Below are 27,328 nucleotides of genomic sequence, written 5' to 3'. Positions count from 1 at the left end.
CCTATAGGTAAGCCCTGGGCTTCCCTTGAGAGTCCAGGAGGAGAACGTTCCCTAGGGGGAGCTCAAGAGGTAGCTTGCGCAGACGTAGGGGAGAGTCTTTGCAGCAACAGGATATGTTCCTTCGACGGACGAGGAGGACGGTCCGGGCTAATAGGAATGTCAGCGAACCTATTAGAAGGCTCCTTAAACAACTTCTGGGAAGGGTATACGCCTGCCACTAGAGGTAGTAGAAGCCGGAGGCGAAGGTATTGGTACCGTACTTACTCGCGGTTCCGAAACCTCTGCTCGAAAATCACTCGTGGAAATCACCAATTCACGAGATTTGCGTGAAAAATCGCGAGTTTCGCGCGACAATGGGCGTGATTCACGAGCAGAAGTGCTCGCAACATGAGCACTAAGAGCCAAACTGAAAGAAGGAACGTTAGGACATTCCTGTTGCTGCAGAAGAACACCTACACCCGACAAAGTCGGCAGAGAGGGCCTCTGAGTAGGGGCAACCTTAATTGTTGGTGAATATGTCACACCAGGAAGCGCTGCCAAGCGTTGCACAGGTGAACGCTTTACTAAAGCACCCTAAGCAGCAAAGGGCACTGGAGGTTTAGCTGGACGCCTGTCTGAGAAACGGTTTGGGTCATGATCAGAGTCGTTTCGGGGTTGTTTAGGAGAAGGACGGGTTGAGGGGCTACGCGCTGATGGACTGGGCGAACGCCTACCTCTACCTCTAGACGAGAAACGTCTAGACCATGATTGTGAACACGCGGTTCGTGATTGTGAACGTGAGCATCTAGCTCTCAATCGGGAACGCCGTGAACGTCATGAGTGCCTAGCTCTTGAACGTGAGCATCGGCCTCATGATCATGAACGTCGTTCTCATGAACAGCGCCCTCGCGAGCGTGAACGTTGCCCTTTTGAACGGGAGCTTCGTCCTCGTGATCTAGATCGTCGAGATCTAAACCGCAAGTGTCTTGATTTAGGTCTACACTCAGATGCTCATGATCATGCAAAGCACAATTGCGAGACTTCTCTTCGTGAAGAGGAACGCCTCCGAGGAGAGCATTAAGACCGATGGTCTTGTGAGCGTGAAGCTCTAGAGCAAGAACGCATTCTAGACGAAGAGCGTTTGAATCACGATGACCCACGATCCTGATGATCTTCAGATTGTCGCGAACGACGATTACGAGAAGAGTGTCCCGAAGGATAAGAAAATGGAGAAGCTCGTTCCTGTCAACCGTCGAGAGCTGCTGTGAAGAGTATTATCTTTAAGTATTATTTGTCTACTATCTTGACTGTTCCCCTATTTGCTGGAGTGTAGTCTAATCAGATGATTTTCTTTGTTTAGTTCAGTGCTTCTTAAGTACTCAATCAAGAAACATTGACCTTTGACTAGTTGTAAATAAAATTATGTTTTCTTTTGCGAGTTTTCTTTCTATAATCCTTTTTTTCAATGTGGGTAGTGGTCGAGTAATCCTAACTTAATTATTCAATTCAAAAGAACCTGGTTCGATCCCCACGAGGATCGTAACAGGTTGCGAGAAGAAGAGGAATGTGCTTTCCTCGCCCCTGGGGGAGAAAGATCGCGCATAGCCTTCTTCTTTCTGCACCGTCCAAATTTCTCCCATTAGGGGCAGACCACTCCCTATACTCTGCACAGAGCGAACCCTGCTCACAATGATGCCCTCTACACGAAGGACATAGAGTGCGACTCGGTATCCAGCGATGACATGAAGGTACCACACGCAGCACACTCGTGCCCAGGACAGGTCCGAATGAAGGCGATCCGAAGCAGCAAGTACACCTGAAAAGAGAAAGAGATTAAAAATGTCCAAAGACAGCCTTGGGAGGAGTGAGAGGACACATCCACTCTCTCCCGAGCCAAAATAAAATGTGATGTAGCTCACAGCTGTGAGAGTATATACAGTATAGAGGTGGCTGGGTATCCCCCCAGCCACCTCCAGCCTACTCGCTCAAGCGGTTAGGCAGGGTTGCCACCTCACACTTTTAGTCTAATGGCTACCTTCCAGCTTTCCAGAAAGAATATCCACATAAATAACTGAAGGTTTATTAGTATGGGAAAAAACACAATGTGCATACGAACTGCAAGTAAACAAACATGCATGCATCATAACTTCCGTATGTCTTTCGAAACCCAGGCTGGTCTTCTTGTATATCGCAGTTTGCGTTCGCCTTCCCTCTCCCAATGCCTTCCAACTCTGCCAGACATACGAGATTTTGAAACGAGTGAAAAAAATCACTGTAAATATGCAAAAATAAACACCGAAAGACAGTTCTGTCAAACTCAATCATGCAGATGACGCAGTTAGGATGACATCACCATTTAAAGACAGCTTTATCTTTATTACTTGTAGAAATAATAGGCTGAAACATCTGAGAGTATGTATGTACAACATGTGTCTGCATAAATAGAAACAATAAATATATTCTTAATTTTTTCAAGCTTTTACATTATCCACCATAGCAGACGGTCCCCTTAAACAAGAAAAAAACAGTGTATATCGACATGTCACACAGAAACTGTCAGACAGCTAATGTACATTTAAAAGGAACACGGCAAACCCCTTAATAACATCCTTTAGGAATAAAAACTAGAAGAAAGAAAAAAAGAAATAAAAATAGCAGCTGAGGACGCCAGAAGTACAGTACAGTGTCTGTACTATCTGACAGCAAAAAACAAAATGGCTACCTATTGAGCAGGCAGGGGGGGGGGGGTTGGAGCTGTCCAACTATCCACCTGTTATTATCAACACATTATAAAATTTTAACAGCTGAGTTTTTCTGAAATCATACTGTACTCCTATTAAAGGACAAAGGTTTGTATCCGAGTAGGAACAAACTGTAAATTAAAGCCATATTCTTCATACATCAGTATTTTCAATACTTGAGTGTAAAGGGAGAGTCCCAAAAAATTAATATACAGAAATATCTTTACAGTTTATATATATAATATGAAATCATCACTATTACTAATACCTAACGACACCAAAAAGTGTTAATGATGTGTACTATGACAAAGCTGAAAACTAATTCCAAGGATAGACATCTATTTTAATTGCCCAATAGATTAAATTTTAGCTACTAATTCAGTTCCCTACAAAGATTTGTAAATGTTCCAAGCCCTGTCTGGTTATTCAGTCTTGCAAAGTCTCTCAGATCTTTTTGATGAAGTTTTATATGAATGTAACACACACAATTTATTTTCCTGTGTTTCTCCATTAAATAAAACAAATTTGGAAATAATTTGTATTTTTCATAACTATACAAACCTGAGTTCTTTACATAAAAGAATGCTATCAGTGAAGCTCGAATATGGCAGGTTAAAACTTTCATAACAAGATGTCAACAACCAACTGGTTATTACCAATCAGCAGCGGGTAAGCAATGCTCCTATGGCGGGATGTTGCAACAACAAACCCCCACACCCTTGATCACTCTAATCATGACAAATTCGTAGATAATTTGTATTTTTCCTAACCATACAAACCTTAGCTATTTAATTGGTACACTGTATTACTTTCGGCGTAGCTGAAATGACGAGCCATTAGATTTTTAACGAGGGTTTACTACCCCTAGCTACCCCTCCCCCCCTCACACACCGGTGAGTAGCTCACTTTGCTTAGAGGTAGGACTTCCCGGGGGACAGGGCTGGCGGGCAAGTTTGATTAAATAGCTAAGGTTTGTATGGTTAGGAAAAATACAAATTATCTACGAATTTGTCATTTGTTCCGTAACCGAAATACAAACCACGCTATTTAATTAGGGTGACTTAACCCTTAGGTAGGGTGGTAAGTCCCAGCCGTACTGGCTTTGGCTTTTGCCCGGGGACTCAGTATCTGAGTGTCTTAGAACTCAAGATAAGAAGTCCCTGCACCTCGCAAGGGCCTTGCTCTGCAAGGACCGCGGCCTACGTAAGCTAGTGTGTGAAGGAGTGAAGTGTGACTTGTCCTAGGAAATTGACCTGGAGTCCTTTAGATAGAAATCTAGGTTAGGACGATCCCAATACCACCTCGTAAGGGTATGGGGGCGTGACAGTATTAACTTAATACTGTACTAGGAACACAAGGAAACATGGTTTACCTGCAGTGGTTTGAGGTCAGCTGTGCAGAGAACCCAGGATGCTGCTTTCCCCAAGAGAGGGGAGAATGAAGAAAAGAATAAGGGCCAAGCATAACTTTTCATTCATGCAGACTAAAACTGGGTAACAATGCCCTCAACCTTGTCCATTAAGGAGCCTGAGGTTTAAACCAGCTGTTGTGCAGCCACCACAGGTCCGATAGAGAATGTATCGAGCCTCCCGTGGGTCACGTCTTGCAGGTAGTGGGCTGTGAAGGTTGTTTGACGCTTCCAAACCCCTGCTTGTAGAACCTGCATCACAGAGTAATTTCTCTTGAATGCCAGGGACGTAGCAATGCCCCAGACATCATGTGCTCTAGGGCGACGTGACGGAGGAGGGTCAGGATTGAGGGAATGGTAGATAACCCTGCGAATCCAAGCTGAGATTGTATTCTTAGTGACCCTCCTCTTCGTCCTTCCTGTGCTCGCGAACAATGCTTGCACCCGAGGACGAATTGCAGCTGTTCTCTTAAGATAGAGCCTCAGACTCCTTACTGGGCACAGTAGGAGATGGTCTGGGTCATCTGTTACAGAACGGAGACTCGAAATCCGGAAGGAGTCGAACCGGGGGTCCGGCACTCCTGGATTCTGAGTCTTAGCTATAAACTCAGGGACGGATCTGAACGTTACCTCCCCCCATCCCCTTGAATGGGCGATGTCATACGAGAGACCATGAAGTTCGTTGACTCACTTGGCCGAGGCCAGAGCAAGCAGGAACACCGTCTTCCAAGTCAGGTGGTGATCAGAAGCCTGGCGTAATGGTTCGAAAGGAGGTCTCTTAAGAGACCTGAGGACTCGAACCACGTTCCATGGAGGAGGTCTCACTTCCGACTGGGGGCAGGTAAGTTCATAACTTCGTATGAGTAGAGAAAGTTCCAGCGAAGAGGAAATGTCCATTCCTTTGAGCCTGAAGGCAAGACTTAAGACTGAGCGATAGCCTTTTACTGACGAGACTGAAAGGCGCATTTCTTCCAGAAAATACACGAGAAACTCCGCTATTGCTGGAATAGTGGCATCGAGTAGAGAGATACTCCTTCCATGACACCAACCACAGAAGACTCTCCACTTTGCCTGGTAGACCCCTGCGGATGACTTTCGCAGGTGTCGAGACATCCTTTCTGCAACTTGTTGCAAAAAGCCTCTCTCTGTGAGGAGACACTGGATAGTCTCCAGGCGTGAAATCGTAGCGATGCTACGGATTTGTGGAAGATGTTGGCATGTGGTTGTCTGAGTAGCTCGTGTCGAGGAGGAAGTTCTCTTGGGAGTTCCGTCAGGAGCTGCAGAAGGTCCGGGAACCACTCTGCGTGATGCCATAGCGGAGCTATTAAGGTCATCGAAAGGTTGACCGATATTCTGGTCTTGTTAAGTACCCTTCTCATCAGACAGAACGGGGAAAAGGTGTAGACATCGATGTTGTCCCACCGTTGTTGAGAGGCATCTTGCCAGAGTGCCTTGGGGTCCGGGACTGGGGAGCAGTACAGCGGGAGCTTGAAATTCAAGGCTGTCGCGAACAGATCCACCATCGGGGAACCCCACAAAGTCAGGACTTTGTTGGCTACTAGACGATCCAAAGACCACTCAGTACTCACTATCTGAGATGCCCTGCTCAGACTGTTGGCGAGCACATTCCTCTTGCCTAGAATGAAGCGAGCTGATAGTGGAATCGAGTGGACTTCGGTCCATCTCAGTATCTTTACTGCAAGATGGGATAGCTGCTGTGAAAAGGTACCTCCCTGCTTGTTGATGTAAGCCACTACCGTGGTGTTGTCAATCATCACCACCACGGAGTGATACGCCATGTATTGTTGGAACTATTGAAGTGCCAGATACACAGCCTTCATTTCTAGCAGGTTTATGTGGAGGCACTTTTCTAATTCTGACTATAGGCCTGAGGTCCTGTGGTTCAGAACGTGGGCCCCCCACCCTTTTTTTGAGGCGTCCGAAAACAGCATCAAATCCGGGGGGAGGACGAGAAGATCCACTCCCTTACGTAGGTTTTCCTCTGTCAACCACCACTGAAGATCCATCCGTTCCGCAGGATCCATTGGGACCAAGATGTCCGGGGAATCGTGTCCTTGATTCCACCGGGACTTGAGTCGCCATTGCAGGGATCTCATCCTGAGGCGACAATTTGGAACTAGACGGGCCAGAGAAGAAAGGTGACCGAGGAGACGTAACTATGATTGGGCTGGGAGTTCTTCTCGTCTGAGGAAAGGAACTGCGACCCTCCTCAGCCTTGCTATCCTGTCATCTGATGGGAAGGCTTTGTGGAGATTGGTGTCCAAGATCATGCCTAGATATACCAGTCGGTGAGTTTTAAGCAGGGAAGACTTCTTGAGATTTACCATGATCCCTAGATCTTGGCAAAGTCCCAGAAGCTTGTCTCGGTGTCGAAGAAGGATCGACTCCGAGTCTGCCAGGATCAGCCAGTCGTCCAGATAGCGGAGGAAACGGATGCCAATCCTGTGTGCCCATGGAGAAATCAGTGTGAACACCCTGGTGAATACCTGAGGTGCTGTGGAGAGACCGAAACACAGCACCTTGAACTGGTAGATCTTGTTGTCTAGGCTGAATCTCAAGTACTTCCTTGAAGACGGATGGACTGAGATCTGGAAGTACGTGTCCTTCAGGTCCAGTGTACACATGAAGTCTTGTGGTCTCACTGCAAGTCTGACAGTGTCCGCCGTCTCCATGCCGAACGGGGTTTGTTTGACAAACCTGTTCAGGGCTGAGAGGTCGATGACTGGTCTACAGCCTCCAGACGCCTTCTTTACAAGAAAGAGTCGACTGAAGAAGCCTGGGGAACCGTCGACGACCTCCTGGGGAGCGCCCTTCTTTAACATGGTCTGGACTTCTGCCCGTAGGGCTTGGCCCCTTGCCAATCCCATGGCAAAGGAGCTCAACGACACTGGATCCATTGTCAGGGGAGGTAGAGATGTTATGAACAGGACACAGTGTCCCTGACTGATTACGGAAATCGTCCAGGGATCGGCACCGAGTTGCTGCCACCTGTCTGCACAACTTTGAAGGCATCCCCCCACTGGTGGACATGCAGGCTGCTCCCTCTAGGATTCTTTCTTCCCCTGGAGGACTTTTTGCCTTTCCTGTCTTTGACAGGAAAGGGCTTCGACACTGTTGCCTTCGCTGCCACAGCTGGTTTCGTTGTCTTGGACGGGCGAGGTTGTTGAGGTGCTGGAGGTTTATAGGGCTTTGATGTAAGAGCCCTATGAAGGAGGGAGTCCTGGTTGGACTTCCTCCACCTCTCGGCTGCCTGTTCCAAGTGTTTAGGCTCGAACAGGTTATTCCTTAGAAGGAAAGAATGTCTGAGCCTGCTGACCTCGACGGCTGGGACCTTCGCGTGGAACCTCTCTGCCTCCGCATCACGACGTTTCAGGACTGAGTTGGCCCACAAGTTCGAGACTTGGTGGGCCAGAAACTCAATGGTGCGGGTGCCCGAGAGGAGGAAGGTCTCCAGGCCCTTCCTGGTGCTCTCCTTAGACAAATCTTCGGATAGCACCAGGATGCCAAGAGATCCCAGCCAGTTGTCAAGCCACGAAGTAGCCTGCATGGCACACTTCGTGACCTTCTCCTGGCTTATGATCTCTGTCGGCCAGAAGGTCACTTGCCGGATAGAGAGTCTCTCAAGAGGGACTCCCTTGGTAAGCTCTTCCACAGAGTGGTACAGGGGAAGAGCTAAACAAGCCTCCTCCGTGATCTCGAAGTACCTCCTCTGTTGAACGCGAGGAGGTGGGAGGAGTTTGATGCCAGTTGTTGGAGGAGGCGAGCTCAGAGAGCTGGCCCTCGACCTTATCCCTGGCACTCATCACCCTTTGGGACCAGGGCAAAGCTGCACTGGCCTTAGCAGGTTTCGGGTTTCTGAGTGCCAAAGACTCGGTCCAGGACTGTGTCCTTGCCCTCGCGAGAAGGAATCTCAGGATCGGGAAACCTGTTGAGATGCCTCATCAGGGTCAGGACTTGCCAGAAGGCATGCTCTGACTCTTGTGGCTCCCCTCCTGGAGAACTGGCAGCAAAGTCTCCCATCCCCAAAGGCTCTTCTTGGGGGGACACATGGACGTTCTCCGCGGGTCTTGTAAGTTCTGGACGGATCCTTGAGGATGACTTGGGGACTGTCTTGGAATCCTTGGGTTTCCTCCTGGGAGGAATACAGGACTCCAACAACGACATCTGAGGGCTCTTCTCTGCTCCAACCTGGGACGATTTTCCAGCGCGAGGTGGGGTTTCTCCCATTGGTGCGATGGGAGAACCCCTCACCTCGTAAGACCCCCCTGAGGACGGAAAATGCTCATCCACGGGAGAGGGAGAAAACGTCTGGGGGGAGACGGAGCCTTCCTCAAGGGTGTCCGAGGAGCCAGCTTGACCCTCGGAGAAGTTACCACGGTATCTACTCCTCTCTTTCTCCTCAGTGGGGTCGGAGCCGCCATAGTTTTGAGACCCATCACAGCGAAGACAGGTTTGACAGCCTGCACGACAGCTCTGATGAGGGATCCAAACCATGGCTGCTTACTGACAGCAGCGCTGTCAGAGACTTCCTCTGAAGGGAAGGGGATCGGGCGATCCTTAGGAGTATACACGACTGCTGGACCTGCCTGGAAGGAAAGGGAAGAAGAGGAAGGTTGGTTCCTGGACCCATCTGGTGATTTCCCTCCCTCCCTCCCGTGAGGATGACCTGGTTGCTCTCGTTCCTGTGGGCTCGCTGGCATTCGCACGATAGTACCCTACTAGGATCGCGCTCGGGTGATCGGTCGCGGGCGCGCGGGGATGATGGCGAGGGCGCGCGCGGGCCAGCGTGAGCGCGCAGGAGAGCGATGGCGCGCAGGCAAACGATGGCGCATAGGGCGTGTAGGCGAGCGACTGCGCGCAGGTGAGGGTGCGCAAGGGCGCGTAGGAGATCTCAGAGATGGCGAGAGGGCACGCTGGCGAGCGATGGCACGCAGGCGATGGAGCGCACGGGCGCTCAGGGGATCGATGGCGCGCGGTTGCGCGATCTGAAGAAGCAGGAAGCGCAGGTGGGAGTGCAAGCGTTTGCACGCGCGATGGAGATTGTTCGGGAACGCGTGGGCGCGCAGGATCTCGGCGAGCTCTAGGCGAGCGCCCACGCGCAGGGGTGTTACCCCTAGCGCGTGGGCGTGCAGGAGGGCGCACAGCAGGATCTGGTGTCTGCGCGCGATGGCGCGTAGGCGATGGCTGACGAGCTAAGGCGATCCACTCCCTTTCGTAAGTTCTCGTCCGCCACCCACCACTGGAGGTCCGTCCGTTCTGCAGGACCCACAGGGACCAAAGTGTCCGAGGAATCGTGACCTTGATTCCTCCGGGACTTGAGTCGCCACTGGAGGGATCTATTTCTGAGGCGACCGTTGGGAATGAGACGGGCCAGGGAGGAGAGGTGGCCGAGGAGACGCAACCACGATTGGGCTGGGAGTTCTTCTCGATTGAGGAAAGGCCTTGCGACCTTCCTCAGCCTTGCTATCCTGTCGTCTGATGGGAAGGCTTTGTGGAGATTGGTGTCTATGACCATGCCTAAATATACCAGTTTCTGAGAGGGCTGCAGAGAGGACTTCTCGAGATTTACCATGATCCCTAGATCCTGGCAAACTTTGATGAGCTTGTTTCGGTGGCGAAGAAGGGTTGCCTCCGAGTCCGCTAGGATCAGCCAGTCGTCCAGATAATGAAGGAGACAGATGCCGATCCTGTGAGCCCACGGAGAGATCAGGGTGAACACTCTGGTGAACACCTGAGGGGCTGTGGAGAGACCGAAATACAGCACCTTGAACTGGTAGATCTTGTTGTCTAGGCAAAATCTTAGGTACTTCCTTGAAGACGGATGGACTGGGATCTGGAAGTACGCGTCCTTCAGGTCCAGTGTACACATGAAGTCTTGTGGTCTTACTGCGAGTCTGACCATGTCTGCCGTCTCCATACTGAACAGAGTCTGGTTGACAAACCCGTTCAGGGTTGAGAGGTCGATGACTGGTCTCCAGCCTCCAGACGCCTTTCTCACAAGAAAGAGTCGACTGTAGAAGCCTGGGGACCCGTCTACAACCTCCTGGAGAGCGTCCTTCTTCAACATGGTCTGGACTTCTGCCCAAAGGGCTTGCCCTCTTGCCGATCCCATGGCAAGAGAGCTCAATGACACTGGATTCACTGTCAGGGGAGGTAGAGAAGCTGTGAACGGGACGCGATAACCCTGAGCGATCACGGAAATCGTCCAGGTATCTGCCCCGAGTTGCTGCCACCTTGTCGCGCAACTTTGTAGGTATCCCCCCACTGGTGGACATGCAGGGGGACTGCCAACCCTAGCGTTTACGGGCTCGGCCGTTACCTCTAGGGTTCTTGCCTCCCCTGGAGGACTTCTTGCTCCTTCTGCTATTGGCAGGAAAGGGCTTAGACACCTTCGGCTTCGCTGCAGTGGTCTTCTTCGTGTCCTTAGCTGGACGGGGCTGTTCAGCCGCTGGAGGTTTGTAGGGCCTTAATGTCAGGGCCCTATGGATGAGGGAATCCTAGTTGGACTTCCTCCACCTCTCAGCGGTAAGCTCCACGTCCTTATGCTCAAACAAACTCTTACCGAACACAGAAGAGTGTCTGAGCCTGCTAACCTCCGAACTGGGAACCTTCTGGTGGAACCTCCTGGTGGAACCTCTCAGCCAGTGCGTCCCGTCGTTTGAGAATCGTATTGGCCCACACGCTCGAGACTTGGTGGGCTAGAAACTCAATGGTCCGCGTGCCTGAGAGCAAGAAAGTCTCCAGTGCCTTCCTGGTGCTTTCTTTGGAGAGATCCTCAGACCGCACCAAGATGCCCAGAGACCCCAGCCAGATGTCAAGCCACGAAGTTGACTGCATGGCACACTTAGCGACCTTCTCCTGGCTTAGGATCTCAGTAGCTGAGTAGGACACGTGCCGATTGGAGTCTCTAGTTCTTCCACGGAGTGATGAATCAGAAGACCTAAACAAGACTCCTCAAGGATCTCAAAGTACCTCCTCTGATGGACTCGAGGAGGAGGGAGGAGCTTGTTACCGGCGCTGGATCTGCTCGAGGAGGCAAGCTCAGAGAGCTGACCCTCGACCTTGTCCCAGGCACTCTTCATCCCCTGAGACCAGGGCAAAGCTGCACTGGCCCTAGTGGGTGCCGTAGACGCGGTCCAAGACCGTGTCCTTACCTTCACGAGGAGGAATCTCAGGGTCTGGGATCCCGTTGAGGTTCCTCATGAGGGTCAGGACTTGCCAGAACGCGTGTTCTGACTCTTGGTGCTCTCCTCCTGAAGGACTGGCAGCGAAGTCTCCTGTCCCAAGTGGCTCTACCTGGGGGGACACGTGGACATCCTCGGAAGGTCTAGATGGCTCCTGCCTGATCCTTGTTGACGATTTAGGGATCGTCTTAGAGTCCTTCGGTTCCCTCCTGGGCGGGATACAGGACTCGAGTAACGATGGGTGCAGGCTCTTTTCCACCCCTGGACGAGAAGACTTCTCCGGGAGAGGAAGAGTTTCCCCAATTGGTGCGATGAGGGAATGGTCCGGCTCGTCCGACTCTAATGAGGATGGGTAATCCTCATCCGCAGGGGAGGGAGAGAAAGTCTGGGGGAGGGGGGGAGAGGAGCCTTGCGCAAGGATCTGCGAGGAGACAAGATAGGCCTTGGAGGTGTTTCCTCGAGAGACTCATCTCTTCCTCTTCAGGGGGGAGGAAGCTGCCACTAATTTGTGACCCATGTCAGAGAGGGCGGGCTTCATCGCCTGCACAAGAGCTCTGACCAGGGTCCCGAACCAGGGCTGCTGGCTGACAGTCGCGCTGTCAGACACTCCCTCTGGAGGGAAGGGGATCGTTCGATCCCTTGGAGGAGTCGACAAATGCGGATTCGCCTGAGAAGCTGAAACAAAAGAGTCCTTAGACCTGTCCGGGAACCACCCCTCCTCCAGCGAGCGTGCTGTTCTGCGCTTGCGGGGAGGGAAATGAGACGAAGACCTATCCGCCTGGTGACGCTCGCGCTGGAGGTCGCGTGATGGGCCCTGATCAGGGTCGCGTGACACAGGAATCTCGCGCTCGCGCGGGCGCATGGGCAAGAGAGGATGGTGGAGCGGGCGCGAGGGCGCGGTGGCGCGTAGGCGAGGTCACAGGTGGAGCGGGCGCGAGGGCGCGGTGGCGCGTAGGCGATGTCACAGGCGCGTGGGCGCGGGGGCGTGCAGCAGCTGGGGCGGGCACGCGTAGGAGATGGCGAGGGCATGTGGCGCGCAGGAGCCGGAACGGGAGGAGGATGGATACGAGGATGCACAGCATCCTGATGCGGCACTGGAGGGCGCGAGAGGTCAGTGGCGCCTGGGCGCGTATCTGGAAGAATCGGGCGAGGGCACGAGAGCCCCGGTTCAGGATAGCGCGAGGGAGGGATGGCGCGTTGGCGCATAGGTAGGCGCTGGTCCGAAAGAACAGGCATACTAGCCTGTGGGCGCGCATGGCGCACATCAGGATGTGGACGCACTGGTGTGCGCTGCTGCGGTGGGCGAGCAGGACGTGCAGTTGGATTAGGGCGCACAGGTGTGCGCTGAAGGGATGCATGGGGCGCCTTGATAACTGAAACTGGGCGCGCAACCGGAGCGTCGCGCGCGGCTGGAATGCATGCAGGATCGCGCAGTCTGGAAGGAGAGCACTGGGGTGCCTGTGAGCGCCCGTGCGCTAGCTTAGGCGGCTCCTGGGTGGCGCGCTGCGATGTAGAAGCGTGCTGGCGCGTTGGCGAGCGCATGAGCGCTGGGACTGGAACTGCGCGTGGGCGCGCATCGCTCATAACTCCAGACGGGTGCTGCGAGTCTAGAGGAACCTGTGAGCACCTGTGCGCTAGCGTAGGAACCTCTTGAACTGCGTGCGACGAGGCAGGAACCGGGGAACACTAGGGCGAAGGTGGGCGCGTGTGCGCAGGTGGGTACTGGCGCGCTGGAACAGAAATTGCTGGCGGGCGCCGGGGCGCAAAAGGATGTGGGCGAGCAGGGGAACCCTGGCACGTAACAGGAACAGGGGCGCGCACGCCCGCAGGTGAGCCCTGTGGCGCTAAGACAAGAACAGCTGCAACAGCAGCAGCAGCAGGAGGGCGCGCAGGAAGAACATGGCGCTTGAAGGCAAGAGGCGCAGTTTTGCGCTCAAGGCCCTCAAGCCCCGAAGGGCCCGGTGCCTGCGCAGTGGCAGGATCAGGTGGCGCGTAACGCGCATCCGCAACGTCGAAGGGTGACGGCAAGTCAGCAGGTCTGGAGGGAGACTGGTCACAGGGTCCCAAAAGGACGACCATCATCCGAAGGGGATCGCGAACCATCACTGGAGAGGTCTAAAGTGGCAGCTGGCAGGATCGGCGAACGGCGAGTCGTCTCCTCCGCAGAGGACTGTGGTGACGACGAGCCGAAGAGGCACCTCCTATCTCCCTTGTGAGGGGAAGGAAGGCCTCTACGGCGAAGGGGAGGACGAGCCTTCCGCCTTATACGCCCACGAGGGGCCGTGGGATCAGCAGGCTGACCATCAAGGGGCCTCCGCAGAGTAGTCTCTGTAAGTGAACTCCCCCGAGGAGAAGAATCACCGGCAGGAGAGACCGTGGGACTTAGATCCTCCCTCGAAAGGTGTTCGGAGGGGGAATCTAAGCCGTCAGCTACCTCAGCAACAGGAACGGGGGTTTGATTAGACCCGCGAGATGTCTCCATCACAACAACGTCAACCACAGACAGAGGATCTATCCCTGCCGTAGTTGGCGATTGTTTGACAGCTGCACCAAGTTTGATCATGTCAAACAGGGCTTCCTTGGAGGGCGAACCCTGCAGCCCCAAGGAAGGCCAAGCTGCAACAAATCATGATTAGACACATTCAAATTCTCCTCCGGGGGAGGAGGGGCAGCCGCCTCGCTACGGGAGGCGACTACCTCTCCCGCACCCCAGGATCGGTCAACAGCAGTACGGTCTATGCTACCACTCGCCGGCCTCTCGGAAGAGACCGCTCGAGGGGGAGCTTCGGAGGAGGAAAGGGCTATGGAAGAAGAAGTCCTGGAATTTTCTCTCTTCAAAGAAGCCTTTGAAGGAGTAAGATCCCTTTTAGACTTTTTCTTCCGGCGCCGGGCAAACCTCTCCCACTGGGAGGTAGACCACTCCCTACATTCAATACAAACATTACCACTATCACATCGCTGGCCCCTACAGTGAGGACATAAGGTGTGGGGATCGGTGTCGACCAGCGACATAAAGGTCCCACAAGGGCGGCCGGGAAGTCCAGGGCATGTACGCATAGAAGTAGAGGCCAACTTCAAACACACTGGAAAAGAAAAAGCAAAAACAGATTAAATATGGCAGTCAAAGCGAGGGAGAGAGCAGACAGGTCTGTTCTCTGCCCGAGCCAAAAGTAAAGTGAAGCATTCACCGGCGGGGTAGTAAACCCTCGTTAAAACTTTTATAGCTCGTCATTCAGCTACGGCGAAGTAATTACCCTCCCCTTGTAAATAGCATGGTTTGTATTTCAGTTACGGAACAAACTCATATATACCATGCCAACCAAATAAGTAATATAAGGCTAATGAGAAACATTTACTTTTACAAGCAGAGGGATATTAGGAGCAAAACAACCTGCTCAGTCTTCAACATCATAATCCACCTGTCCTGTGGAGCGACTACAACTGTGAAATGCAGGCGTTTAGCAAAACAATGAACTTAAGTATGTAGAGATTTCGAAGGCTGGTGTGAGGCTTTTGAATCTGCAGTGCACAGCATACTTTCAGAAGCTCTACTGAATGAAATATTATTGATATTGACATGGGGGGGGGAGTCAAGTTTGGCAAAGAGTGAGAATTACCATTATGGGGGGGGGGTTTCACTGAGCTTCTGAAAAAAAACTTTAGAAAAACTTTAAAAAAAAAATAAAGAGAAAGAGAAACAACATAGAATAGTGTGCTTTAGTGTACCCTCAAGCAAGAGAACTCTAGCCTAAGACAGTGAAAGACCATGGTACAGTAGCTACGGCACTATCCAAGACTAGAGATCAATGGTTTGATTTTAGTGTCCTCCTGGAGGAGCTGTTCATCATATCAAAAGTCTTTTCTACCCTTACCAAGTGGACAGAAGCCACTGACAATTACAGTGCAGTAGTTAACCCCTTGAGCAAAGATGAATTGTTTGGTAATCTCAGTGTTGTCAGGTGTATGAGGACAGGAGGGAATGTGGAAATAATAGGCCAGACTATTCAGTGTAAGTGTAGGCAAGGGGAAAATTACCCGTAACCAGAGAGAGGGGTCCAATGTAGTACTGCCTAGCCAGTCAAAGGACCCAATAACTCCCTAGTGGTAGTATCTCCAATCTATACTATAACAAGCAAAAATACTACTAAAGTTCTGTAACTGGAATAAACCATATATCACCAGTGTTAAAAGCCCAGAATAACAAAACAAAACTAGTTAGCCTGTAGTAAAGACTTTGTATATGTAGTATGAATGTTACTTTGATCTACTTGATGATTAGGATTGATTTTAAAATAAATATTAAATACAACCCCATATTCATAATTAAGCAAGAAATAAATTAAGTCATCATTTCCTATCTAAACAATGAGCCTAACCGGTATTGTATATTTTCTGTTCGGAATCACACCCTGTAATACAATACAACTTTACCACCAAACCTTCTCTGTTCACTGTTATGATTTCCTCTATATCACAAAGTTATGAAACTGGTTAATATAATACATGCAAACGATCGAGTTTGGTTAAAACTTATTAAACAGATTGATAAAACTTCAAAATACAGGGTTATTTTCATGAAAAGTGATAACCACTAAATAAACCCAAATTTTGAATCTTTTATGAAGCACATTGATATGATCAAGAATGTTTAATAAATCGTCCTCAAGTTGAGGCCAGGTTAAAGATTGCCTTATATCAATTAGCACGTTTGGGTGTTAAAGAGGATCTAATTCATGTCTAAGTTTGGAGGGATGCGGTCATAAGGTGTGTAAACTGAGTTAGACTTAAATATAACCACCTGTTTGATTTGGCAGGACAAGAGCTGTTACTTAACCTGGAAGTTGGAACCCTTTATTGGTGTTTATATCAGCAAAAATGTTGCGTAACGGTTGCAAAGTTTGTACTTCCTGCCTTTCATCTCAGAATTTAAAGTTCCATTTTCCTATTTTCCATATCTTGCAGGAGAATCTGAGTGTCAGTGAAGTGAAAGGAAGTTAATGGACACCAGCTGATTTCTGTCTGGACTCTGGTTGCTAACTTGCAACTCCGCAAAATAAGTTTGCGGCCACTCTATTACATGATAATAGATAGGTGCAAAGCTTTTAAGCTTATACTTACTACTCAAAAGATATCCATGCTCATTACTGTAATTGAACTTTTTTACCTGTGCCATAAACGTAATTTTTAATGAAAATCTTAATCTTCAGTTTTATCCATTTCTACATTGAAATCAGTTGGGATGATACCTTGTTATCAGTTTTGGCAACATTTTGTAGGAAGTTTGGTATTTTTAAAATTCTTCTTTCATATTCACTCCCCCATGTAATGTATACTACCAGATCCACGCTAGGATTCTGCAACATACCTACGCCTATATCTTATTCCATTAACTGTCTTAATTTTGGGCATGAAAATAAATGTTCTGAATTGTCTTCTTCTTTGCATAAGTCACACACATTATCTGTATATTCCCCCTGAAATTTGCTTTTAGTTTGAGCATATTTAACCTTGCCTGCATTATAAGGATTGCTGACCCTTATCATTATCCATTCTTGGTTTCAATATAGGATAACAAGGAATATGTGTGAACAACCTGCAAGTACTCCATATTGGGGCATCCTTGCAGAAACAGGGATATGGCCAGTGTCTTGCAGAATAGAATATTTTAAAAAAGAAATGAATGCTCTTCCATAACATCAGAAACTCGGACCAAAGAGACTAGTGTGAGAGATAATTGAGGATCAGTTGAAGAACCCTTATGGAAGGTGCTGGAGCACTAGAAGAAATCTTTAGTAAATGTGGGATGGAAGTTGAAGAAATAAGAAGTTGGAGGAAAAGGACCTTAAAAAAGAAATCAAGAAAAGAATTATGGGAAAAAATAGAAGACTATTGAAGAAAAAGGTTATGAAAATATTAAGATTTATAGAAGGAAATGACCCACAGCCTTATATCAGAGAAATGTCTCTGGATAAGGCAACCCTTGTAATGAATACAAGATTAAATATGCTCAATCTGAAAGCAAATTTCATGGGAAAATGTGCAGATAATTTGTGTGCCCTGTGCAAAGATGAAGAAGATAATACTAAACATTTATTTTCATACAGGAAATTAGGACAGTTAATGAAACTAGACATAAGTATAGGTGCGTTGCAAAATCCTAGCAGGGATTTGGTTGTATTGATTAGTAGGGCAATGCATATGAGAGAAGAATTTAAAAAGTCCAAACTGACCACAATAGGTTGCCAAATATGATGATAACAAGGTGTTATCCTATTTGATTTCAATGTAAAATTGGATAAAAGTAATGATTGAGAATTTCGTTATTAATTTATTTATGGTACAGGTAAAATAAGCTTTATTACAATAATAAGAATAAGTTTAGAAGCTTTGCACCTATCTATAAGGTGGTAGAGTGCCCGCAAACTTATTTTGCGGAGTGAGCAATTAGGAACCAGGAACCTTGTTAAGGGCCAGGCTCAGTGATGATGCATAGCCTATGTAATGGTGCCTCTAATAATCTAGCTATCTGAGTTTATCTTTTTTTTTTCATACTGTTTTGTCTTTTTCTCCACGTCAGGTTTAAAATTTCTTCGTTTGTTTCTACATTTATTTTACTGAATAAAAATTATCCTATTATTTTCTTTAAGTCTTCCTCGCATGGTTGTTGAAGCCCAATTGATTTGTTCCTTTCTTTTCTAAATTCTTGGCAAAATAAAAAAGGTCAAATCTTCTGCCTCATTTTCATACAAAAATAATTATTCTATGTAATTTATAATGTTTAGTTTTACGTATTCCTTATTACTCTAAAGCAGTGTTCCCAGACCATCTTACCTGACGCCCCCTTTTAGCTTCCAGTAGACCCGTACACCCCCACTCCTCTCTTTTTTTTTTTTTTTTTTATATATATATGAAATGATTCTTACATTTATTTCTTAGCATTGTGCAGGAAAACAGATTTCTGTTTGTATTACATTTTAATAATGGAAGCCACTCAAACAAATAATAGTACATTCTAGTAACTAAAAACGAAACATTTGGTTCAAAGTGAGCAAAAAATAGTTTGACCATTAGCAGATTGGCAAAATTGAGTTGCAGTTTTAAGAATAGATAATTTGAAAAGATGGCACATAATATTTGGAAATACTTATGAGACTAAGGCACAATTTCTGGTCAAATTTAGTGAGATGGATGCTGCTGCTTCTTCCTCACGAGATCAGAAATTCTAGGATTGAAGGATGACAGCGCACAGCGCAAGTCATTTTCTACATTAAGTCGGTTGCGCTGTTTCGGTTTCAGAACAACAAGAGCTGAAAATCCTGCTTCACAAAGATAAGTAGAAGAAAAGGGGAGAATTATACGAAGTGCTTCTTCACCTACTTTTGGGTACATGGGGAGATATTTTACACAAAACTCTTCTAACTTCATTGTTTCAAAGTCCCTTTTCGCGCTTGAGTCACATTTTAAATCAATTTTATTATTCTATTAAACAAGTAATTTCGAGCAGATGACTTCACGCCCCCCCCCCTTGTATCGTCCTTACGCCCCCTTAGTGCCCCCCCCCCCCCCAGTTTGGGAACCACTGCTCTAAAGGATATTACTGATGCAAATGTATTGTCATACACTTCTTCTTTAATTTATATCTTCCAATTTCTGAATATTACTAAGCCCATTTTACTTTCTAATTCTTTTTTCTATTTTTCAGTGTCTCACTTTCTCGTTTCGGGGTGTATGTCTGCCTTAGTCATTTTTCTTATCTACCTTATTTCCAGATTTAAGTCTTGCAGGTACTTTGCTGGTTGTTTCCGCTATATTCCTCATTTTTCTTGAATGTCCGGGATTACTGTTTTCAATATTTTTCCCCCATTCGGAATACCGTCTATGCACTGTAGCATCCCATCCATCACCCTTGTTTTCATATTTGTCTTTATCTCTCCCCTTAACGTAGTATTAGCTGTGTTTTTAGTGGTACCTAGTATTTTCCTGTAAACACCATTCTCTATCCATTGTAGTTTCTCTATTCAAGTTTCCGACAAATTTATAGTTATGGTAATGCAATACTTTTACCGAAAGATTTTCCTATTATTACTTTATTACAACTTTCCTCTAAGACTGAGTTTTAAATATGTTCCTATTAAGTGTCTAGTTTAACTCCCAAGTAAGTTGAATGTTTTACTACTTTGGTCCCCTGTATATGAATTGGCTTTTTACATGTTGTATATCATAATATTACTCTTCTTTATTCATTTTTAATCTAAATTTTTACGTTTCTACTAAAAGTTGAATGTTGCGCTTTACATTGTCTATATCTTTCGCAATCACCAAGGCACTATCTGCAAAGGATAATGATCCTATGTATATCAAATGATTTCTAAAACCTTTTCCTTCCTTTTTTATTTTCCTCATGATTAAATATAATTATTTTAAAAAGTGAAATTGATCCTGCGCAACCGTTTCATTCCACTCGTAACCACCATTTCTTATTCTATACCTTCTCCTAAGCCAATGTCTGTTGTATCTCCTTGATAAATGTTTGCAACTGCCCTTATAGTTTTGGTGTGGATTCTGCATTCCATTAAAACTTCTATTGATATCTTCCTTTTTACAGAGACGAAGGCGTTACTAAAATGTATACCTTGTACTATAAGGGGTTTCGTATTTCTATAACTCTTCTACAAAGCGTCTTCTATTCTACCTCGTCCTGCTGCTGACAAGTGCAGTAACAATTGCTAGCAGTGAACGATCATTTAGGAAGATGAAATTTATCTCGTCGTACCCTCGAACATCTATGAGACAAGAAAGGTTTCTACTTCCTTCGATAGTGTGGATTTGACAATAAACGAGCGATATGCGGCGTGAAATATTGAATGCTTTCGAACGAGCATGGATAAAATGACTGTGGAGGTCCTGTAGCAAGTAGGGTTCCCCCGCTGTATAGAACCAGAAATATAGCCCTTTAAGTAAAGTAAAATAAGTACTTTGACTCTACTAAGTGTAAAGCAAGAGATCGCAAACAAAATAAACTTTGATGGCATGATAGACAAACTTGCAGCTGTAAAAACTAGAAAAATAAAACTGTATATAAATTGTATAGTGTATCAGTACTTGATAATTCTATAATTCATTGCCACCATTTTCTTTGTTTTGGCTTTATGCTATCTATACACGTCTATCAATCTTTACTATCTAATAGCGTTCTATCGGTTTATCTCTTTACATATGACTGATAGCCTACTAAGCATCCAGCACTTGAATCTTTTTGTTTTCATTAATTTGATGCATGCTAAAACATTCTTTAGAGAAAATAACGATTAATGATAAGTAAACTAATTCATCTTTGTTCTTATCAGTTTTCTTGTCAGGCATTACAACTATTGTTTTTACAGCAAATCATTTTTTTTTTTCTTATATTAACTTCTATACTGGCAACAAATTGTAGCCTACATTTTCATGATTTTCTTAACCCCTGGATTTACTAATATTTATCTCCTTTTATTGATCATATTTATTCAATTTACCGATTATCTTTGGTTATTTAGAATTACTGGTTCATCTTATCAACATTTTGAAAATTATTTGTAATACTAATAACTGATTAATCATATCTATGTTTTATTGAACAACCTATTTTAGTTTGTAAAATCGTTTTGTGTTCTATCATTCCAGAATATTATTATGAAAATTAAAATGATTTGTTTTCAACACAATATATCTGAAATTATGAAAGCAAATATTTCCTGCCAAAATTATTCACTCAAATGAAAAGAGCCCTCCTCCTCTTTGTCGGCCCCAAGATAGACTTTGCCCGGGGGCGCAACTAACAACAGTTGACTGATCCTGTGCACCCACAAATTCCAAACACCGAGATTGAAACCTCTTCCTGTCTTTTCTTAACTTGTAATATAATACATTCATAAAGTATTATCTCTCTCAAGTGGTTCACATCTCATTTCATATCCCGATGTCCATTTCTTTTGCCCTTCTTTCTAACCTTTATCCCTACATTAAGGTGTCGGTTGCCTGATGCGACCTCTCCAATGCCATCTATTAAAGGCATCCTCTTCCACCAAACCTCTTCTTTCCATATCATCCTTCACCTATTCTCGCCATTTAATCTCTGCCTCCCTCTTGATCTCTCCCACTAACAGAGGTTTCTCCCCAACCCTTCTCACTCCCTCTCCACCATAAATTCTCAACACGCGCCCACACCATCTCAGTTGTGAAACTCTTATCACCCTTTCTTTAGTCCACTTCTCAATAAATCTTATAGTTTACGAATTAATCTACCTGTTCGCCTGATCACTTCAGTAACAGACTGCTAGATCAATAACGTAATAACAGTATGGATAAGTGACCCTGTTGATGTAATGGGTGTGACTTTTATTCCAATATTGTCAGATTTCACAAGACTGACCCACTCTTTTACACAACTTTCTTTTTTATGTAGTTTTCAATCAATGGTGAAATAATATTTAAAAATATCTACTAAAAACTACACTGTTTACAAATATATTACCTCGTCAAATCCATGCTGGTAAGGCTATTTTTCTGAGAGAGAGAGAGAGAGAGAGAGAGAGAGAGAGAGAGAGAGAGAGAGAGAGAGAGAGAGAGAGAGAGAGAGAGATTGTTATGCTTCAGTTAAATGTCTTTATCCCTGATTTCTATGAATGTGACGTGTGGCTCTTGAATGTTATATAAAGGAAATGGGGAAAGCTTCTGACGTCACGCGTTGCAGTTTGACAGCCTGTTCCACTCTGTGCGTATGATAATAACATTATTCTAGGTGAACACAAATCGTTTGATTCTGAATAGAAAATAGTGCTGTCAAAATATAATTTGTATAATGATATTAGGTTATTATTATTATAATTATTATTACTATTATTATTATTATTATTATTATTATTATTATTATTATTATTATTATTATAGTTGTTGTTGTTGGTATTATTATTATTATTATTATTATTATTATTATTATTATTATTATTATTATTATTATTATTATTATTGTTATTATTATCATTATATTCAAGACAACGTGATGCAAAAACCTACTTGATATTCTAACGAGCTGCTGCTAAAACTCCTTCAAAAGAAGATTTTTTTTTCATATATAATCTAATGAAAGTCCTCTTTTTTCATATTCAGTGAGGGTGTTCTTTCCTTGTTCTAACACTACAAATCGCTATACACTTTTTTTTTCTCTCTCAAAACATAGCCAAACCAGAAGGACAGTCAGTAGAGCACAGACCTCCACCATGGCAACTTATTTCTCGACCTTTTGCTCGACCTTGATCTTTGACCTAGGACTTTCAAAATTGAATCACTTCCACGTCTCAAAATAACAATTAATCCCTGAAAGTCTCTCAACTCTATGTATAGAATTATGGCCAAAAAGTTGTTCACACACGAACAAACGGACAAACAGGGGTAAAAACGTAACCTCCTCCCAACTTCGTTGGTGGATGAAAAGATATTTTCTAATAAATCTTCCAAGTGAATATGAAATATTTTAAAAACTTCTCTGATAAGTAGACGGAGAAAATGGAGCAAATTAACTCTTTTATGACGAAACATCTAAGGAAAATTATTTGCACTGAACTACCGCTTATCTATAATATTCATATATACTAAATCTTTCCATAATTTTTTCACGATCTAAATAATAAGACTATTAATGATAATAACAACTGTAATTAGATAAATCACAACAGTTCCTTCAATGTTCTGTGGAATTTCTTTTTCTAGAATGAGAGAATTTTTTCTATTAACAATAAACGAATTTATTTTTTCTCTCTTATTTATCCATATATCATCCCTCTGAGATTCTTTATTTTCATTTTTTTTCTCTTCTGCAATCCCTATCCTGATATTAATTGAGGCATAAATCTATACCATAGCGCAATGTGTATTATCTCAATTGCAGTCATATATATATATATATATATATATATATATATATATATATATATATATATATATATATATATATATATATATATATATATATACACACACACATATATATATATATATATATATATATATATATATATATATATATATATGTACATATATATATATATATAGATATATATATATATATATATATATATATATATATATATATATATATATATATATGTACATATATATACATATATATATATAATGTATATATATATATATATATATATATATATATATATATATATATATATATATATATATATATATATATATATATATACATATATATAAGGTAAAGATTAAAAAATGAAGACATACAGAAAAAAAAAAGAATACTCAAGCTTGAATGTGGAACAAAATATTTCACAGCTTAAGGAAATAAAAATTTATTAGATATGCAACTTGGTTGGATAAAATTCTTTCATTTTCGATAAATTATCTTCTACTGTATTCGGAATCTAACGATTTATATTTGAAGACAACAACACACAAGAAAGGACGAAAGGTTTTAAGGTTTAAAGATCGCTCATGGATGGCAGAAGCAAGGGACAGTGACAATGCTCTAGCTAGCAGGATAATGCCCTGGAGACTAGTCATATACATATGATCAGTTCCCAAGATAGGACCAGGGAGGGGCAGGCATAGCTCCCTCCAACCCCACCTCCTTATCTTACACAGGTGGTGAGATTGCATACACTACAAGAAATTATTGAGCTTGAGCGTGACTCGAATCCCGGTTGGGCAGATCGCAAGGCAGAAATGTTTCCATTAGGCCACCACAAGCGAGTGATTGGTGGAATTAACGAAGTGAAAGAGGCTGTTTAAAGTGCAATTGCAAGAAGGTAGAGAAGAGCTTGCTTATAATATAGTTTATTTATTTCCTTATTTCTTTCCCTCACTGGGCTATTTTCCCCGTTGGAGCCCTTGGGCTTATATCATCTTTCTTTTCCAAAAGGGCTAAAGCTTAACAAATAATGATAATAATCAGTGAAGTACGAAAAACTTGAGCGCTAATGATGGCTTAGAGAAGAAAGAATTTCAGTAACCATTTCGTTGAAACTAAAATTGTAGACCTACTGGTAGGAAGCAAATGGACCTTAGAGTAAAAAAAACGCTAATCCTGCGTCGATGGGGCGAGTATTTTGAGGATCTATTGGATGTAAGGAGACAGAAGAGAGATATTCTGAATTATCTTCGTGTAGAAAGTTTGCTAATTCAGGAATGCTTGTGGAAATTCAAATTGCAAAGCAAATATTTTACTGTACTTAGGCCTTGAGCTTCTGACTACAAAAGTTGTGAATCGGTGTTACCTAACTTGATACTGTCAATTTTCTGTAGAAAAAAAAAATCGGTTGGCCAGTAGGTGTAAGAAATATGTTAAACTTATTTTAGGACTTCCAATGATGGACAGAATAAATATAATAATTAATTACAAAAGAAAGGTCTGTTATGGTTTATAGAGAAATATAATTCAAAAGTTTTTTCACAGAGTATTTAGATTAAAAGTTTGAGATTAAAAGGGAAAAAACCTTGTTTATAGATGTAATGAACCTATAGAAAGCTTATGGTGCAATGTGAAGAGTGCTATGTACAGCATATAATGTATATTTTTTCCGATTCAGTAAAAAATATTCATTGTAACTTCAGGTCTGTAGTATGAAAAAAATTCATGAATGCATTTTGGAGTGTTCAATTTTTCAATATGATAGTGTCGGTTGGCGATGGTCAAACAAACCTGCCGTTATTGGTGAAAGAGTTTGAGAGGGCTTGTAAGAGGAGAAAGATGAAAGTTAATTTTAGCTAAAGCTCTGAAATAAATCACGCATAGGGGAAGGAATTGTTGAATCAACTTCCGTCTCTCCTTTGTGGAAGTGAAGCATAACTGAAACAGCAGAAGAGATTGCTTTTGAGACTCTCTCTCTCTCTCTCTCTCTCTCTCTCTCTCTCTCTCTCTCTCTCTCTCTCTCTCTCTCTCTCTCTCTCTCTCTCGGTAGTTTACACTGGTCTAAACGTGATGCCATCCTTAGGTCCAGGGGAATGGCGGTGTATATTAGGAGTGAGTACCCAGCTTATCATAAGTCCTGCTATGAATGTGGATGTCATGAGATTCAGGTAATAAAAGTTTTCGGTTTGCATAACAACTTCTATTTGTGTTCAATCTACCGGAATTCAGACATGGATTATTCTATCTTCGATACTCTTCTTACCAGTATGGCTAAGATACAAAAAGATGATAGAAAGGCGTCGTAGTCTTTGTTGGTGATTTCAATGCTCACCATAAGAAGTGGTTAAGTTCTGTTTCTCCTACCGATCGCCATGGCTCAAAACTTTGCCTCTAAACCAGGCTGTGAGCAAATCATAAGTGAAGCTACTCACAGGTCTGGAAGCTGCTTGGGCCTTGTATATACTGACTCCTCTGGCGTTATAACAAGTAAGGTTGGCTCTCCAGTTGGGACATCTGATCATGCCTTGATTTCATTAGTAGTGAAGACTGAGCAGCCTGTCCCTGATGCATCATACTCTTGTTAGATTTATATGAAATCTCAAGCACACTGTAATAGGATTTTGCATGATCTTTTGGGTTTGAATTGGTCATAATTGAATAGTAGTGTTGATCCTGTTGTCCTTTTGAATGAGAGTCTAGTCAACATAATTGATAAGCGTATCCCTTCCCGTGTGCTAAGGTACCGAGTGAAGGACAAACCGTGTTTTAATGATGATGGTAGACTTGCTTATTTGGAGAAGCAGGAGGCCTAACATCTTTGGAAGGGTAACAGATCAGATTTGACCTGGAATAAATATGCTCAGTTTAAAGTTCTTGCTCTGAGAGTTTATGCCTCAATTGAAAAGGAATACAATCTAACCATAAAAGAAACCCTTTCTGGTACAACCCAGGAACATAAGTGGTGGCCTACCCTTAAATCTACACTCTTTGATATAGATGCAATAGTTCCTCCTTACTTAAACCGGATGGCTCAGTAACTCACTGTCTAAAGGAAAAGGCAACCCTTTTGGCTGATGTGTTTGACAGTAAGCAGAGTAATGAGAAACTCGAACTTCCTCATTCCTGTTTTCCTGAGGTTAAACTAACTAGTTTAGCTTTTTGATCTGGTGAAATTAAAGCTCTCTTGATGGACCTTGATGTTTATGGAGGTGTAGACCCAAATGGTATTTTTCCTTTACTTTCTATAAAGACTGCAGATTTCTTAGCTCCAAAGTTATTTGTTAGTAAGAAGAGGAACTTTTAGCACCTGGAGAATTGGTAATGTTACTCCACTATGTAAATGGGCTTGTGGTAGCTCAAGTGCAACTGATTACCGCCCAATTTCCATAACTCCCGTATTATCTAAAGTGTTTGAACGTCTTTTGGCAAAATGTCTTAATAGGTTCCTTAGTTTGCATTTGGTTTTTGTAAGGGCCTTGGAGCATGTGATGCCCTTCTTATAATCTTCAATGCCGTACAAAAATCCCCTGATTATGGTCAGGAAGTTAGTGAGATTGTCCTTGATTTTAGTGCTGCCTTTGACTTTGTTAATCATGAGGCCCTTGTTTTCAAACTCAAACATTTGGGAGTGGATGGGTCGTTTCTGAGCATCATTGTTAGATTTTTAAGTAATAGATCGCAAAGAGTTGTTGTTGATGGTCACCATAGTGAAGTATAGGAATGTGATATCTGGTGTTCCAGAGGGTCATGTTCTCGGCCCAATACTTTTCATCTTATATACACATGACATATGGTTTGGCCTAGAAAACAAGCTTATTGCATATACAGATAACGCTACTCTCTTTGCATCAATTCCATCTCCTGAATGTAGATCTGGAGTTGCTGAATCCCTTTAGAGAGATCTAACTAAAATTAGTGCAAGGTGCAAATGATAGGGTATGAAGTTGAATCCTAATAAAAATCACAGTATGATTGTAAGTAGGTCACAAACAGGGGCTCCTCAACATCTAGATCTCAGCATCGATAATGTTTCTTTAACTTTGTATGACTCTTTTAAAATATTAGGTGTGATTCTCGACAG

General features: G+C 44.2%; 1 protein-coding gene across 4 annotated transcripts in view; it reads right to left on the bottom strand.

Moving 5' to 3' along the window:
* The window catches only part of LOC137654645 (glycerate kinase), a 94,838-nt gene extending 78,474 nt beyond the window's left edge, over positions 1-16,364 (bottom strand). For 2 of the 4 annotated variants that reach the window (XR_011046671.1, XM_068388463.1), the window contains exon 1: positions 16,168-16,364. The gene's annotated coding sequence lies outside the window, so the exon portion shown is untranslated. Of the gene's footprint in view, positions 1-16,131 lie in introns of all 4 variants that reach the window. The other 2 variants (XM_068388464.1, XM_068388465.1) reach the window with 2 other exon arrangements.
* Between the last annotated feature and the right edge of the window lie 10,964 nt (positions 16,365-27,328).

This window comes from Palaemon carinicauda, chromosome 15, assembly GCF_036898095.1.
Source record: "Palaemon carinicauda isolate YSFRI2023 chromosome 15, ASM3689809v2, whole genome shotgun sequence".
In the NCBI taxonomy this organism is placed as follows: Eukaryota; Metazoa; Arthropoda; class Malacostraca; order Decapoda; family Palaemonidae; genus Palaemon; species Palaemon carinicauda.
Note: the sequence above shows the minus strand (reverse complement) of the source record. Positions and strands in the feature narration are given on the sequence as shown.